The sequence below is a fragment of the Equus caballus genome, chromosome 10, assembly GCF_041296265.1.
Source record: "Equus caballus isolate H_3958 breed thoroughbred chromosome 10, TB-T2T, whole genome shotgun sequence".
NCBI lineage: Eukaryota > Metazoa > Chordata > Mammalia > Perissodactyla > Equidae > Equus > Equus caballus.
Window position 1 is genome coordinate 72,260,265 of NC_091693.1, and position 15,744 is coordinate 72,276,008.

At 38.2% G+C, this 15,744-nt stretch overlaps 1 long non-coding RNA gene across 1 annotated transcript in view; it reads left to right on the forward strand.

Moving 5' to 3' along the window:
* The window catches only part of LOC138915820 (uncharacterized), a 36,886-nt gene extending 21,418 nt beyond the window's left edge, over nt 1–15,468 (forward strand). The window contains exons 2-3 of the long non-coding RNA XR_011422143.1: nt 10,568–10,700; nt 12,277–15,468. This is a non-coding gene — a long non-coding RNA (uncharacterized lncRNA). The remainder of the gene's footprint in view (nt 1–10,567; nt 10,701–12,276) is intronic.
* The last annotated feature ends 276 nt before the right edge of the window (nt 15,469–15,744 follow it).

A 15,744-nucleotide genomic window follows, 5' to 3' on the forward strand; every position in this document is an offset into this window, starting at 1 on the left:
CATACACTTTATATGGACATGAACTAGATATAAAGCATACTTACATTAATGGGGAAAGATTTTTTTTAAATGAAGTATTATTAGTATTTTTTTTTAAAGATTGGCACCTGAGCTAACAGCTGTTGCCAATCTTTTTTTTTTTTCTGCTTTATCTCCCCAAATCCCACCTGGTACATAGTTGTATATCTTAGTTGCAGGTCCTTCTAGTTGTGGCATGTGGGATGCCACCTCAACGTGGCCTGACAAGTGGTGCCATGTCTGTGCCCACGATCCGAACCAGCGAAATCCTGAGCCACTGCAGCAGAGTGTGCGAACTTAACCACTCGGCCAAGGGGCCGGCCCCCTGAAGTATTATTATTAATAAATTATGAATAATTCCTTTTCTTTAGGTAGTACAAAATTAAACAACAGTGGGAATCTTGGTCTTTTTTTGTTACCTTTCCTCCAGCTCATCTTTTATCAAAAATATTTTTCCTGTATAGGCCCTTTTTTGTTTTGTTTTGAAGCTTAGCTTAAATCTTTTAAGGGATTTCTAAGTCTTATAAATGTATAAGCTAACACAGAATTTGATGTGTCCTTCTTTGCTCTCATTTTTTTTTTTTTTGAGGAAGATTAGCCCTGAGCTAACATCTGCCACCAATCCTTCTCTTTTTGCTGAGGAAGACTGGCCCTGAGCTAACATCCATGCCCATCTTCCTCTACTTTATATGTGGGATGCTTGCCACAGCATGGCTTGACAAGTGGTGCGTAGGTCCACACCCAAGATCTGAACCAGCAAACCCCGGGCCACCGAAGCAGAACATGCGCCACTGGGCTGGCCCAGCCCTCATATATTTTGAAATGAGATGCTAGACAGAAAATGTTTGTTTACAAATATAAATGAAAACATATGGAATGTTGAACACGAAGATTAAATGTCAAAATATTATGATGAGGACCTGGTGTAGTGGATAGAGTGAGGGCTTTTTGATCAGAAAGACCAGAGTTCATATTCTCGTTTTGGGACTTACTAACTATATTTTTGAAGCAATTTCCATAAACCCATTGGGCCTCAAGTACATCTTCTATAAAATGGTGATGATGATACCTATCTTTCTGTGGGGTTGTTTTAAAAATGAAAAAATATATGTAAATTATGAGTTCTAGTTCCTTGAGTAGAATAAATACTCAACAAATAGTAGCTCTTATGATTAATAATTTTTAAGTCAAGAGAACAAAATAAGAAATGGATAGATAATTAAAATCTCTGATTATTGCTTTTACCAAAATATTTAACCCTTTAGGAAATTGAACATATTCATATTAACTCATAATGTCTTTATGAAGACTAAATTAAGTAAAATTAGAATCATCTATTATAGTACATGACACATAGCACTCAATAAATACTTGTTTTATTCTCTCCTTCCCAACCTCTACACACACAACTCTCTTTTTTAGGAAACTTTCTTCTAAGATGGCCTAGAAAATAACTTTTTATATGTTTAATCATTATATATGTCATTTGAAGTACACATACACACGTAACACTCTAAAATGATAAGCAGTTACCTAATGATAATCATTTTATGTGAATCCTTTTATTGCCATTCTATGTGGTTTCAGATAATATTTATGTATGAACACATTCACTTTTGCTTATCTTAACTCAAAATTGAAAATAGCCCAATAGTCATACATGTAAGGAACATTTTGAATTTTGACAGCTATCAGAGTTTATTGAGTATTACAGCTGGGTTTTCTGGTAGGTACTTTACGTGTATAATTGTATTCAATCCTCACAAATTCTTACAGGTAAGTACTATTTTGCAGGTGAGGAAACCAAAGCTTAAAGTCTGGATCTTTTTTGTTTAGTTCTTCTTTTCTTCCCAGCTTCTAAATATGGAAGGATGCTAGACTTGGTCTTGGCCCTCTCTTCTCTGTGTATGCTCCCTCCCTAGGTTACTTCATCTACTCAAATGGCTTTAAATATGCTGGTAAATCATCTATAGGCTGAAAAATACTTTTTTTGTTTTTTCAGTTGCTAATGAGGTCCTCTTCTTGTATCTGACCATTCCAGAAAGTCTTCATCTGGATGCCTAATAGGTTTCTAGCTCTTAACTGTAATATCCCTCTTGGTCTTCCCACCCACACCCTCCAACTGTGCTCCTACCGCAGCTCTCCTCATCTCACTCCATGGCTCCGCCATTCACCCAGTTGTTTGTGACAAAAACCTAAGACTCATCCTTCATTCCCCCCCCCTCCCCCCCCGCTTTTTTGGTTAGTACCATTCAGTCCACCAGCAACTCCTTTTGGCTTTGTCTTCAAAATGTATGCAAAATCTGCACACCTCTCACCATATTTATCACCCCCACTGTATCGATATTGGTATAGATATAGATGTAGATGTAGATATGCCCCCATCAACTCTTGCCTGGATGACACAGAGGTTCATATCTCTGCTTCCACTCATCCCCCTCATAGTCTCCTCTTTGCACACAGCCAGAGTGGACTTTCCAAAATGTGAATCAGAACATGTAATTTTCCTTTTCAAAGGGCCTCCACAATTGCTTCTCATTACACTTAGAATAAGTCCAAATGTCTTCGATGGCCGCATGGCCTCTGTGCCCCACCCTGCCTGTGCCTGCAGCCTCAGCTCCAGTTTCCCTCCCTAATGCTGAGTGTGCCCCAACCATTCTGCCTTATTGCTGTTCCTCCAGTGTGCCAAGCTCTTTCCTGCCTCAGGTCTGCACGCACTGCTCCTTCTGTCTGGAATGCTCTTCCCCACATTTTTATATGGCTGGCCCTCCACATTATTCACTTCTTGCCAAAGATCACCTCCTGAAGGACTGTCCTGACCAACATGTCTAAAAGAGCACCCACAGCCCTGCCCTTTACTTTTCCCTTGTCCTGCTTTTTATTTTTTTTTACAGCATTTGCAATCCAAAACTATATCCTTTTTACATATATGTTCATTTTCATATCGTCTCTCCCTCCCACCAGAATATAAGCATCCTGAGGGCAGGGACTTGGGCCTGTTGTTCACTGCTATATCCCTAGTGCCTAAAACAGTCAGTGAAATGTAGCAGAAATAAAGAGTGAGACAAGAAAAGAAAGAGAAAGGCAGAGCTGTGTTTCCAGCTCAGATTCTGTTTGATTCCAGCAGGCTGTGCTGACACTGTCCTGTTTGTAACTTTCTGCTTGTAACAACAAAAGATGGACAATAACCCACAGGTCTATCAATAGAGACTGTTAAATCAATCATGAAACATGCATATAACAGAATAAAATGCACCTATAAAAAAGAATGAAGAAGATCACAGTGTACTATCTCTAAAATAAAGGGAAAAAAGCAAGTTGCAGAATGTGTGCTCTGACCCTCTGCCTTCTCGTCTCTGGCCCTTTACACATCCTGCTCCTTACTCTTGGAAAGCTTTTCTCTAGACTTTTCTGGTCTCTCTCAAATAGCACTTTGCAGAGAACATCCCCCAACACACTATTTAAAATATCTTCTACACGCCCTTCACTTGCTAATCTCTTGCATTGCTTTATTTTTCCACATGGTAGCTATCACCATCCCAAATTATATTATTTACTCACATGTTTATGTATTTTTTTCTTGCCTATCCTTTCCATGAGAATGTAAACACTGTGAAAGCAGGGACCTTGACAGTCTTATTTGCTGTGCATTCCCAGGGCCTAGAAGAGTGGCTGGAGTGAAGTAGGAATAAGAAATGAGAGACAGAAAGAAACAGATAGAACTGAGTTTCCAAGTCAGGTTCTGTTGGATTCTAGAGTATATTAACCACCACTATGTGCTACCCCTCATTCTTAAATTCTTCTGTGTTAGGGCCTTAGTGCTTTTAGGCTGAAATGACCTTAGAGATCATCTAGTCTAAGTCTTGATTCTGCAGAAAAAATGACTGAGCTGAGCGTTAGGTGATGTGTGGAGGTCCAGGGAATATGGGGGTCAGGGATGAGAGTGCAACATTTTATAATTTTTTCAGCTTTGAAGTATGTAATGTGTTACTTATTATTTTTTTAACTACATAAATACATTTTGAAAAACATCAGTAAGATGCTAACTAGTTAAATAATTCAGGCATGAGCACTGTGAGGCTTTGGAGGAAGGTAAGTCACTGTGGGCACAGTCACTGGTCAGGGCAGGCTTCCTGAAGGAAGACATATACTGGCCCTTAAAGGAGGGAAGGGATTTGAAGAGGAGGAAGGAGCATTTCAGGAAAGCACTGCAGGACTGAGGAGTGGTTGGTGGGAGGGATCCAGATATAGGAGGGAGGCTCTGAGAAGAGAAACCTATAAGGGCTTAACAGGACATCAACTGTCACTATAACATGGTTTACTCTGGAAATGGGAACTGGAACATCAATCCTTAGAGCCTGTAGATATGTTGATGTCCTGACCTCTTGTACCTCCTAATGTGACCTCATTTGGAGGTGGGTTTGTTGCAGATGTAATTAGTTAAGATGAGGTCGTATTGGTGTAGGGTAGGCCCCTAAGCCAACACGACTCATGTCATTATAAAAAAATAGCCACATGAAGACAGAGGCAGAGATTGGAGTTATGTGCTAAGGAATGTCTGGGACTATCAGAAGCTGGAACAGGCAAGAAAGGATTCTCCCTGGAGGCTCTGGAGAGAACAGAGCCTTGCCAACACTTTGATTTCCAACTCCTAGCCTCCAGAATCGTGATATAATAAATCTCTATTGTTTTAAGCCGCCAGTTAATGGCAGCCCAAGGAAACTAACACACAGACTGTACTTTTACAACCTAATTTTGAAATGAAGCCAAACAGAAGTAAACCATCACCTTGCTTTGTAAATGTGTTCATGGAGCACTTGATAAATTTGATCAGAACTGTCTTTATGTTTTTGTTGATTAGTAATAATAATTGGTTACATAACACCCATAAATGTTAGCATCTTTAAATGCTTTGCACATAAATGCTTTACGAATTAATTGCAAGCAGAGTTGGAGTAATTCAAGCCACAAACTTAGTGAATCACCAGCAGAATCAGACATAGAACCTTTGTTTTTCTTTTCCAATCTAAAAGCTCAACCTTCAATAAGTTTTCTTTTACTTTTCTCTTAGTTGAAGCATTAATTCCTGTGTATACTTAATCAAATGATTTAGTCATTGTTTTCTTTTCTTTTTTTTTGGTGAGGAAAGTTGACCCTGAAGAAACATCTGCTGCCAATCTTCCTCTTTTTGCTTGAGGAAGATTGTTGCTGAGCTAACATCTATGCCAATCTTCCTCTGTTTTGTATGTGGGATGCTGCCACAGCATGGCTTGATGAGCAGTGTGTAGGTCCACACTGGGATCACAACCTGCGAACTGCTGGCTGCCAAAGCAGAGAGCGCAAACTTAACCACTCTGCCACTGGGCCAGCCCCTTAGTCATCGTTTTCTCATAAAGTACAGATTTTAACTTTTTTGGCTTTAAATTCATGAACATATCTGTAGTCTAGTCATTAATTATGCTTACTATCGTGACTGTAATAAGAGATTTAGGACTCACTATCCCAATAATCTTGCTAACTTATATCCTGAATCAGAGAGAAAATTCACAGAGAAATGAATTATACATAAACTTAAACCCTCCCAGGCACAGAGCAATTTTCTCTGCTGTTCACATCAAGTTTCACTTGACTATCTTAGTTTTCAAGGCTCTCAGCCTCTGCCTTGATAATTTTCCTTTCCCTCATTTTTTTTCTGTCAATTTTATCTCTTGTACTAAACAAGATTTACGGTTTTGTCTTTCTCTTTTCCGGTCTGTGTGCTTTCACAATACGGGTAAAAGGAGATTTTGCTGTGTTGTCATCAGGCAAGACTCTAACAAAGCAAATTACATTTTTCAAAGAGGTTCTAGTGTGGATTGCAACATGTTTAAATTGACTGCTCCTCCTTCCTTTACTCAGCCTCAAATTGAATTCTTAGTTAAATTTGAGTTCAGTTTTTCTTTTTTTTTTAAACTTGAGGGTCATGGGAACAAGTTTGAGCTTAGTCACATCCTATGGGTTTTAACCTTCAGAGTTATCTTCTAACCCCCCAAAATATTAGTCATTCTAATAACGGGTTAGGAGAATTGTATGGACATTCATAGGAGTTTGGCTCAGATAAGTTATTTCAATAACAGATTTTCTCAAGAAAATCTCTTCAATTATCGCTTTCCTGACTTCTGGTCTCCTGTAAGATTTCTAAGTTCCATCTGACTCTACAAAAATGTTTTAAAATAATGCTCTGACTTCAATATATTTGGGGAAATTATCAGATTTGCTTTATTCATAAGATAGTCCTATTTTATTTGAGGGAAATTTTAATAATTATTATATTCAACTAAATCAAAAATGCATTTTATACTTTCCTTTTACATTTTTCTTTAGCCATTGCTTACCTATTTGTGATATAAATGGAGACCAGTAGATATCCCCTCATATGTCTATTATAATATCAGATGCTTAACGAGTTGGCTGGAGCTACAGGCAAGGTGAGTTCCTTTGGCCCTTTGTCTCATCAGTGTCCTTAGAGATGCAAATAAAACTTGCATTTAGCAATATTTGCTTCTGATGTATGGCATCAGCAAGAGTTACATTCAGGTACAGGAATCTGCGTGGAGAGGCAGGCCTGGCCCCATTGTTTTAGCATCTATTGTCCCGTCCCAGACAGAAATTCTTCTAGGAGTCAGTTGAGGGGGGATAGAGTAGGGGTAGCTCCCAGCCTCATTTGCATCCTCTCTTAGAGTGACTTGGGCAGATTCCTCCACTTCTCTGGATTTCAGTTTCCTCATTAGTAAAATAAGGGAATGGTAGATAACATTTATTTGAACATTATGTGCCAGGCACTGTTCCAAGCACCTTATATGCATAATCTGTTCAATCTTCACACTCTATGAGGGTGAAAGATCCAACACACACACACTCTTTCAAATCCTTCTTATCTTACCACCTTCTAATATATATAACAGTTTATTATGCTGTTGTTGTCTTGTCGACTTCCTTGCTCTAGAATGTGAATGTCACAAGGCACAAGGGCAGGAATTTCCATTTGTTTTGTCCACTCGCATACACCTAGAACAGAACCTGGCACTCAAGAAACATACATTGGATGTTGAATAAATGAGGAACAGAGAGACTCAGTAATTTACTGATGCTCATGAAGCTAGTAAAAGGGCAGAGTGGGGAGTGTATCCCAGATTGTTCATCTCCAGAACCCAGCCTCTAAAGCACTATATTGTGTAAAATTAGGCAATTGGTGGCTTCCAAAGCCATGGCTCATAATGCTGGTTTGCCTCAGAATTATATCTGATGCTTTAAAAAATATCCCTCCGGCCCCCATTAAGTACTTTAATTCTCCTTTATTGGGTCTGGAGTCACTACATTTTTGTCCTAAAATTCTTAAGTTAGCTTAATTTGCATCTAAAGTAGAGACTAAATGCTTAAAGTTTATCTCAATAAATGCCTTAATTTTATAAATCTTTGAAATTTATCCTGAAAGAGTTCAGACTGAGGCTGGAAAACAGACAGACAAATGGAAGACAGTAGGACCAAAGCCTGCTTCTGAGTTAGATTCATGATCTGGCTCATGGTTGGGTTCATGGTTGGGTTCATGGATCTTTCTATAAAGACTTTCCAACTAGTCCTAATGACGTAGGATTGATCCGTAACTCATAACTAGAGAGTTTACTCTAGTCTGATAATGAAGTATAAAATAATCTACATGGTGTAAAATCAGTTTAACCATTTAATGATTTAACCATCTGCCTAAATACTCTATTCTCTAGCATGTATTATATATCTTATCTACAAGAAATACCATAATGTGTATGAGCAAAGAAATGGAATACTACTCTAATATCCCAGTAAGAAAAGTAACTAATAATGAACGTTCTGATAGAAAGTGTTATCACTATTTATATTAAAATAGTAATTAATAATTTCAAGATTATACTTCCCTTTCAGATATATGTGTCTAACAATAAACGGACAGTCTAAACCTCCCCAGGGAATGGACTTTAGGAAATTGTTTCTTTCACAGCTATTAATTAATGAACCATGCTCTACTAGATAAGTAGGATTTTAAAGAAAATACTTTCTGGTGAAGCATTATCCCTTCAAGTTGAGAGATAATCTTCACCACAACAGTGCAATGGAACGTGGTGCTGAGTGGCCTGAAGTAATAGCCAGCCCAGGAAGATTGGTATTTGGTTTTGCTATAGGTGACTTCCTGATCCTACAACTAATTACAGAAAAGAAAGTCTTTAACAGATTCCTGTGAAGTTGATTGAGCATCGCTTTTTTTTTTGTTTGTTTAATGTGCTGTGCAGATACCTTAACTCATTTGCTTCTTTTAAAAGTTGTTGAGCTTTTGTTAGTGTAGATTCTCCAAGACGCAGACACCAATTCAGGGTTAACTGTGCAAGAAATTTATTAGAGTAAACACCTATGAGAAAAAATGGGGAGAGAAAATGGGAAAGAGGAAATGTGAATCTGATTGTATCCTGGTCTTACTTAAAACCCTACAATGCCTTCTTATGGCCTTAGGGTACAGACAGCATCTTCAATATGGCCTATAAGGCTCTGTCTGATTTGGTGCTTACTCACCTTCACAGCCTCAACTTTTGATGGCTTTCCCCTTTACTCTCTTCACTCCAGACACGTTGGTGAACTCTTAGCTTCTTGCATATGTCCTTCTCTCTTCTGTTCACAGGTCTTCGCAGTTCGTCTTCAGTCCTCACCTTTCCACATAGCTAAATCCTACTCCACCTTCACATCTCAGTTTAATCATGACTTATTCTGGGTGGGTGTCCCTGACTTTCCAGTAAAAGCTCGCCTATGTCTGAACTCAGCAGTCAATAGATCCCCCTCCCACTCCTCACCTCCATCCTTCAAAGGGATTGTCTTTATTCTCATACACAGGAAATACAGGTCCCAAAGCCGTGTCTGCTGTTGGCCTCTCCTACCCACTCCACCATCATTTTGATGTGACTTTATTGATATCTTATTTAATCATCTTGCCAATGGTGGGTGGGCAGATTTTCCTTAGTTTTTGGCCTGCCTCCAAGATGCACGCAACAGCAGGCACGATTAGGAAAATAAGAATATTTTGCCTATTTTCCCTAGTCTGCCTTAATAGCTGGGAACGAGTAACTTGCTGGGAGTTGGTGGTTTGGATTCATGACAAGAATATGAATTTGGGAGTCAAACTCACATTGTAATCCCAACTCCACCTCTGACAGCTGTTTGAATCCACCTGTGAGTCTCAGGTCTTCATCAGCCTTCATCAGCAGGGAAACCGTGGTTGACTTAGAAGTTGTTGCAGGTGATGTAGCTTTGGAACCTTCACAAGGTTGTTCTGAGGACTGAGGATTATGTGCAGTGATATATATATAAAGCACAAAAAGAGTCTGGCTTTGTTGGACACCAACAGTAGACAAATCCAGGTGGCTTGGAGGCCCATTATATCCCCCCCACCCCGGCTCCCCCAAACGCCCATGGTCAATTTGTAGCTCAACCAGCTTGAGCTAGCTCAAGGAAAGAACAAGCTAATAATTTGACCATGTCCTTCCATTGCATAGATGTTCACTGTGCTCCCCTACTCATCCCTATCAATAGCTAGAGCATTACAGGGACAGAGTGTCATTCTTCTGAGGGTGCGTGCAGTCTTTGTCTGCCTGGCCTGAACTGTGGGTAATGAAGTCTCAGGACATGGTGTGTGCTCTCCTACTCGTCTGCTTCTAAGTTTTCTCTCAGTTTATCCCATTTCATATTTGCACCCTGAGGCTCTAATAACAAGTGCCCATGATCCCTTTGCATGACAGTTGGAGGCCAAGTGGGGACACACACCACCCATTTCAGTGTTAGGTGGTTTGGGATGCAGCAGAGTTTACTGGTCCACCCAGGATGGGAAATAACCCTTCTGGGGTGGCCAGTCACCTGAAAGCCTAGGGCCAGGTGTTTGCATCCCAGGATCATGGTTGGTAGTATAAGAGGAGTCCTTCAGATACCAAAGCTCCCAAAGTACTGGAAAGAGATGGATTTTTTACAAAAGGAAATCCCAGAAGAGTGAGACTACTGGTTGCCTGAATTTTGCAAAGTCCCAAGGCCTCACTCTCAGACACTGTTTTAGCAGGTCTGGGTCAGGCCAAGCATATTTGTGAAAATGTCCATCACAAGTTGTCATGTGTACTCCTAGATAAGGACTGGTGTAAAACACTATCTCCAAAGTTCTAGGGGTGGGCTTAATTATAAACATACGGGTTCTCTCCCTTGTTTTATTAGAGAAATTGTATAGAATAATTTGTTTGTACCTTCTGCCTTGCCTTTATCCCCAAATTTCTTGTACCTTTCATCATTTTTCATAGAAACTAGTGTTCTGTGCTACAACCAGGGTAGGTAGATGGTCTCCTAAGAAGTTAAGATGTTTATACAGCTTCTGTTTCTCACACTGTGATGTTCTGAATCATGTTGTGTGATTTTCTTCTGCCCTCCATGTAAAGACAACTACTCTCTGATTTATAATTCTGCCTTCTCAAATGCATAGCCCATTTATAATTTGCTGTCTGACTTACAGCATGCATGCAGATATTTTCCTGGCCCATCACTATAGCAGCTGAGAGAGAGCCCGCAACCTGGAGGAGCTCAGAGGAGAGGAAGGCGAGAAGCTGGAGGAGTGAGAACCTCTAGAGAAGAAAGGAAAATCTGAGGTAAGGGTTCCCTTCAGCTCTTTCCTTGAAAGAAAGACTTTTATGTTTGAAATACCCTACAGGCTGCTGGTGCCAAGAGTGATGAAATCTTTTGGCAGTTACTATGATCTTCTCGTCAGTTCACCTCTTTAGATTTTACTGATAATATTTAAATGATGCCAACATTATGCTGTTTGACCATCTGTCTCTCTTCATTGCCATGTACTTCCATCCAGTGCTGTGGCACTCTGCGTATCTTTTGGCTGATGCTAAGGCAGCCAAATCCTGACTCACCACACTCATACTTGGTGTCTCTTTTGCTTAGCCAAGAAAACCGTTCGGTTCTCTCTTCATTTGTCCAATGTAAAGATATTGGGTGCTCCCTGAAATTTACTACGGAGCTACAAACCATGAATGAGGTTGAAGACTTAACAGAATGAAAGTAGAATGTATCAAAACCTACACGGGGGAAATAGTGTGTAAGAGCAAAACGAAGCAGAAAAACTGCTAGAGAGATGAGAAAATAAATATATTTTCCTAAAGCCATTCCAGTGGAACAGTCTATAAAGAGGGATAGCCCTAGTCAAAATCTAACCCAAAATAGACTCTTCAAAATGATTAGTCAGGCCGTTAGATTTTCATGACATTTCACATTTACTAAACTGTAGCCTAGAGGCTGATTTTGGGGGTCATTTGTGTGATCTTCAAATATGGAGGCCTTCTAACTCTGGGGAAAATAGATAGGTTTCCGCTAAAGGGAAGTTGGTGGAGATAGTACGGAAAGTGCAGTGCAGACAGTATGGAAAGGAAAGAACAAGGAATAGCAGGGTGAGGTATCTCCAGCTGGTATAGTGCCACTCTTTTCCAGAACAGACCCTGTTTTTCTCAGTTACTTAGTTACACAGTGCATCACAAAGAGTAAGCTATTGGCCCTTAAGTACAGAAAGAGGCGAGTCAAAGACTTTATGGGATTATTTCCTAGTAGAAAATTAAAATAAATGTTTCATGGATTTCTCCCTGTCTTCCATCACAAGGTGAAGTAACAAGGGAAGAGGAGGGTGTGGTTAAGGGGAAGGGTTCGAATAAAGTCTTGAGCTCCCAACTGTGACCTGGGGAGGTCGTAACTGATCCTGAACTGTCTCTCATGATGTTGGGATTCCAGAAAGGCTACAGTTGGAAGAGAAGGATGGATTTTCTTGTCAGGACCTCAGGCAAATATTTTGCTGGAAGAACTATAGTTGATGTCCAAAGGATTGAAATCACTGGGATTTCAGGGTATTTAGAGTTCAAATTTTAAAGCATTCTCGTAATAGTTGACTCTGAAATGCTCCTGGTAAATATTTCTATTTGTTATTGATGGATCCATTATTGGTGTATGCTTCCTACCTCATTAACCACGTTATATCTATTTTTTAGAAAATGCCTTGTTGTATATTTTACCTGCCTAATTTTGAGGGCAATTGAAACTATTACGTGTGTTACTACAGAAATTATGTTCTTACACAAGTAGACTAAGAGACACAACTGCTAAATGTCAGACTCTTGATTGGCGTTTTCATTACCGTTAGTACAAGTTCAAGTCTGTTCCTCTGCACAGTGCACTTCGACCACAGAGGCCAGAGCAGCACATCAAAGCCAGAAGTACAAGTCATCAAAGTTCAGATTCTTTCCTGCTTCTCTGTGGTGGAGTCGAGAATACAAACATCCTCAATTGCTGTAGCAAGAGGAACATGAGTCCATCAACAGAACCAAACAGGAAGTACCAAATGGGTATTTCTTCTATTTATTTTGTGACCATTAAGAAAGACAGAGTAGTTCTTTCAACCAAATTTGTCCATGAAGCACAGAACACATATAAGATGTAATCATTTTAGTTAGTGGAAAATTTGATTGCAAAAAGATTTAATGCTGTTTTCGCAGTTATTTTACTTACTACAATTTAGGCAATACTACATTCTTAGGATGTTAGAATTGTACCATATCTTAAGTTATTATTTCCTTTCTTTAAACTATGAACCAGAAACTTATCATTTGCTACAGCCTACTGAGATTTGCATTATGATTCACTTACACTTTAATTAAATTTCTCAAATATTTCCTTTCCAGATCCAAGAGGATGTGCATATATTGAGCAGAATACTTTCACCTCCCTTTAGTATGTGATAGAGTGCTAAAGTGTCAGATAAGGCCAGGAAATACCACAAATGGTACTTCAGAGATTTGTTTGCTTTGCCAAAATTTTTAATCTTGGTGTAACAGTTGGTTATCTGCTCCATTGCATCAGAGTAAGTTCTACTACTCCACTGCCAGTGACAGCAGATAAGCAAAAATAAGGCACACTGTAATGATTTAAACAAGCCTAGGGAAGAAGCAAAAGGGAATGTAATTTGTATTTTTTATGAATATTTCCAGAAATGAATCAACAAGCCACTTCATTATTCTTATAATTACTTGGAATCTCTTAATTCCAGAAGATTTTTTAGCCTGCTAGTTAAAAGGAAATGAATGCTCCTCTTCAGCTTCCCTCATTCTTTTTCGCATCCAGCCGGTGGTGTACCAAGGACGGGATGGTGGGAGTGGTCTACCCCTAGGATAGGCAATAAGGGAGTGCTTTGAGTGTAGAAAATTTGAAAGGAATAAAATAAAATAATAGTAAATACCAGTCTGCTTTTTATTATAACTATGCCCTGACAATTCTAAACAATGGCAATGATACGACTCCTCTCTGAAAAAAAAATTTTCGTTGTTGGTCTAAGTTCTAAACAACTGCTACAGTTACTGACATTTAACAATATATATGTAAGCTGAAAATTACCATGTTTTTTATTACTTGTTCTTTAGTAAACATAATATTTGACATGGAAGTAATTCTAACTTCCCTGCACGTGAACTCAGCTGCACATGTTTATTTCAAGAAAAAGCAGCCAAGTTCTGTTTTTGCTTTTTCATAACACTGTGCTATAGCTGTTTATTTTGAATCTATGTTTAAACACAGGGTTACATAGTACCACAGAGGTTAGAGATACGAACTGAGCCTGAAGTGAGCTCAAATAATCCTCAATCCATTACAAACTCTGGAGAATTTTACCAAATATAATAGAAATTTATGATGAATTTTCTGGTGAAGGTATTTTAGTGGAAAATTTTCAACTGCAGAAATATTTGAAAGGTGTTAGAACTGATTCCAAAGAACAAAGACACAGATGCTTATTGTAATTTCTGGAATTTACTGTGAAATGGGACTTTTTTGAATCTCTGGTAAACTCATCCTTATTTTAAAGCTTTCCTAACCAATTGTATATCTTTCTTCACGTAAAAGAAACATTTCAAATTAAAATAAATGAAAAGTGTCCTTCAATCAACTATGAATGAAGATAGATCGACAAACCTGGCTGAACTGATTCTGTTGACCACGAATATGTGAATATCAATTTGATAAAGCCGTTGACAAATTTATGGAAGTGAACGCTCAAAGCCAGAAACCGCATGTCAACTCCTTTGGTATCCAGGAAGAATTTTATTTTGGCTATACATAATAATAAATATATCTCTGTTTTATAGAAGAAAAATCTAAAAATGAGTATCTTGCAGTATATTAGCAGAACGTACATTCCTGTTGAAAAGGTTCATGATGACCTAGACAGAATCTAAACAGTTGAATGAGAGAATGATACGCAGGCCTGCAAGATGTTAAATAATGTGATAGAGCTAATTTTAGCCTAAATCCTGCTCATCTCAAGGTAATGGTAAGCTATAATTTCTGCAATTTGTGTTAATAATGAAGACGCATTATTTTTAAACTAATATATAATCCATTTTATCTGGGTGACATGTGACCTGCTATATTTGTTTCTAAGTTTTAAAGAAAAAAACAACATCAAATTTTATTGGGATAATTATATGGTGCTCAAAATATCTGACTATGTACTTTAGGCTAAGTTCATAGCCTTTGTTGCAAAAAAGTATTAATGACTATATGATACAGATATATTCATATTTATGACACTAATGAGAAGAGCTAATGCTCATGATTTACTGCTAACACCCATGTTTACATTTTACCTTGTTAAATGCAATATCCCTATGAGCTGTAAATGCTATCATTACACCTATTTTACAGATAAGGAAGCTGAGGCACAGACAATAAATATTTGCTCAATGTCACACAGCTGATAAATAGTAGAGGCAGTATATAAATCTAAATAATCTGACTCCAGAACCCCTGCTCCTCACTGCCATGCCACAGTACCTCACATATATGAGGAAAACGTATATAAGAAAAGTTGCTTTGTGCAGGATTTATATTAGCTAAATTTTGCAATAGGGTCATTATTCATCGTTTAGAATTAGAAATGCTCTAATTGCAGAATTATTCTGGATAAATTGAAAAACATTGATAATACTGATGATTACAGAGAGTCTTGAGGTCAAATAAAGGTTGAAGATTTAGAAAAACTATGTTTCGATCAAGTCTGAGATTTCAGATATATATAGTAAAATGGTTTTACATACTTAATGACTGTTAGTAAGCAAAAATGTCTTGTGTGATTTGGTTTTTTGAGAAATGGTTCTGAGGGCATTGAATATAAGTCTGTTTTGATTTCTTTAGACATTTTGCTCCTGCATTTAATAATACCCTTGGCAGTTTTTGGGGACATTATAGAATTTTGTATAACTCTGAAGATTACATCTTTAGCAACTGAAGCAGAAATTTTGCAATTACCTTGATTGTCTCAGATAAGAGAAACAACAATAGCCACAGAGAATAAACTTCATCAGTTCTTTCCTGTAACGAGACGTTTGTTATTTTTCACGTCTGTTTGATGCCCTGATTAATCTTTCTTTTCTGGCTTCATCTATCTTTAATGAATATGCATCTGTTCACAGTGAAACATTTTAAATTTGGATCTTATGAATTTAGAATTCATTATAATTCATAGACTGAACCAAAGATTACCTTTGGCATAAGTACAGAGAGAGTAGAAGTCTTTGCTAAACAATTTGACCCACACCCAACCAGCATCTGTAGAGTTTTGTTACCTAATTTGCAAAATCCACGTAGCTT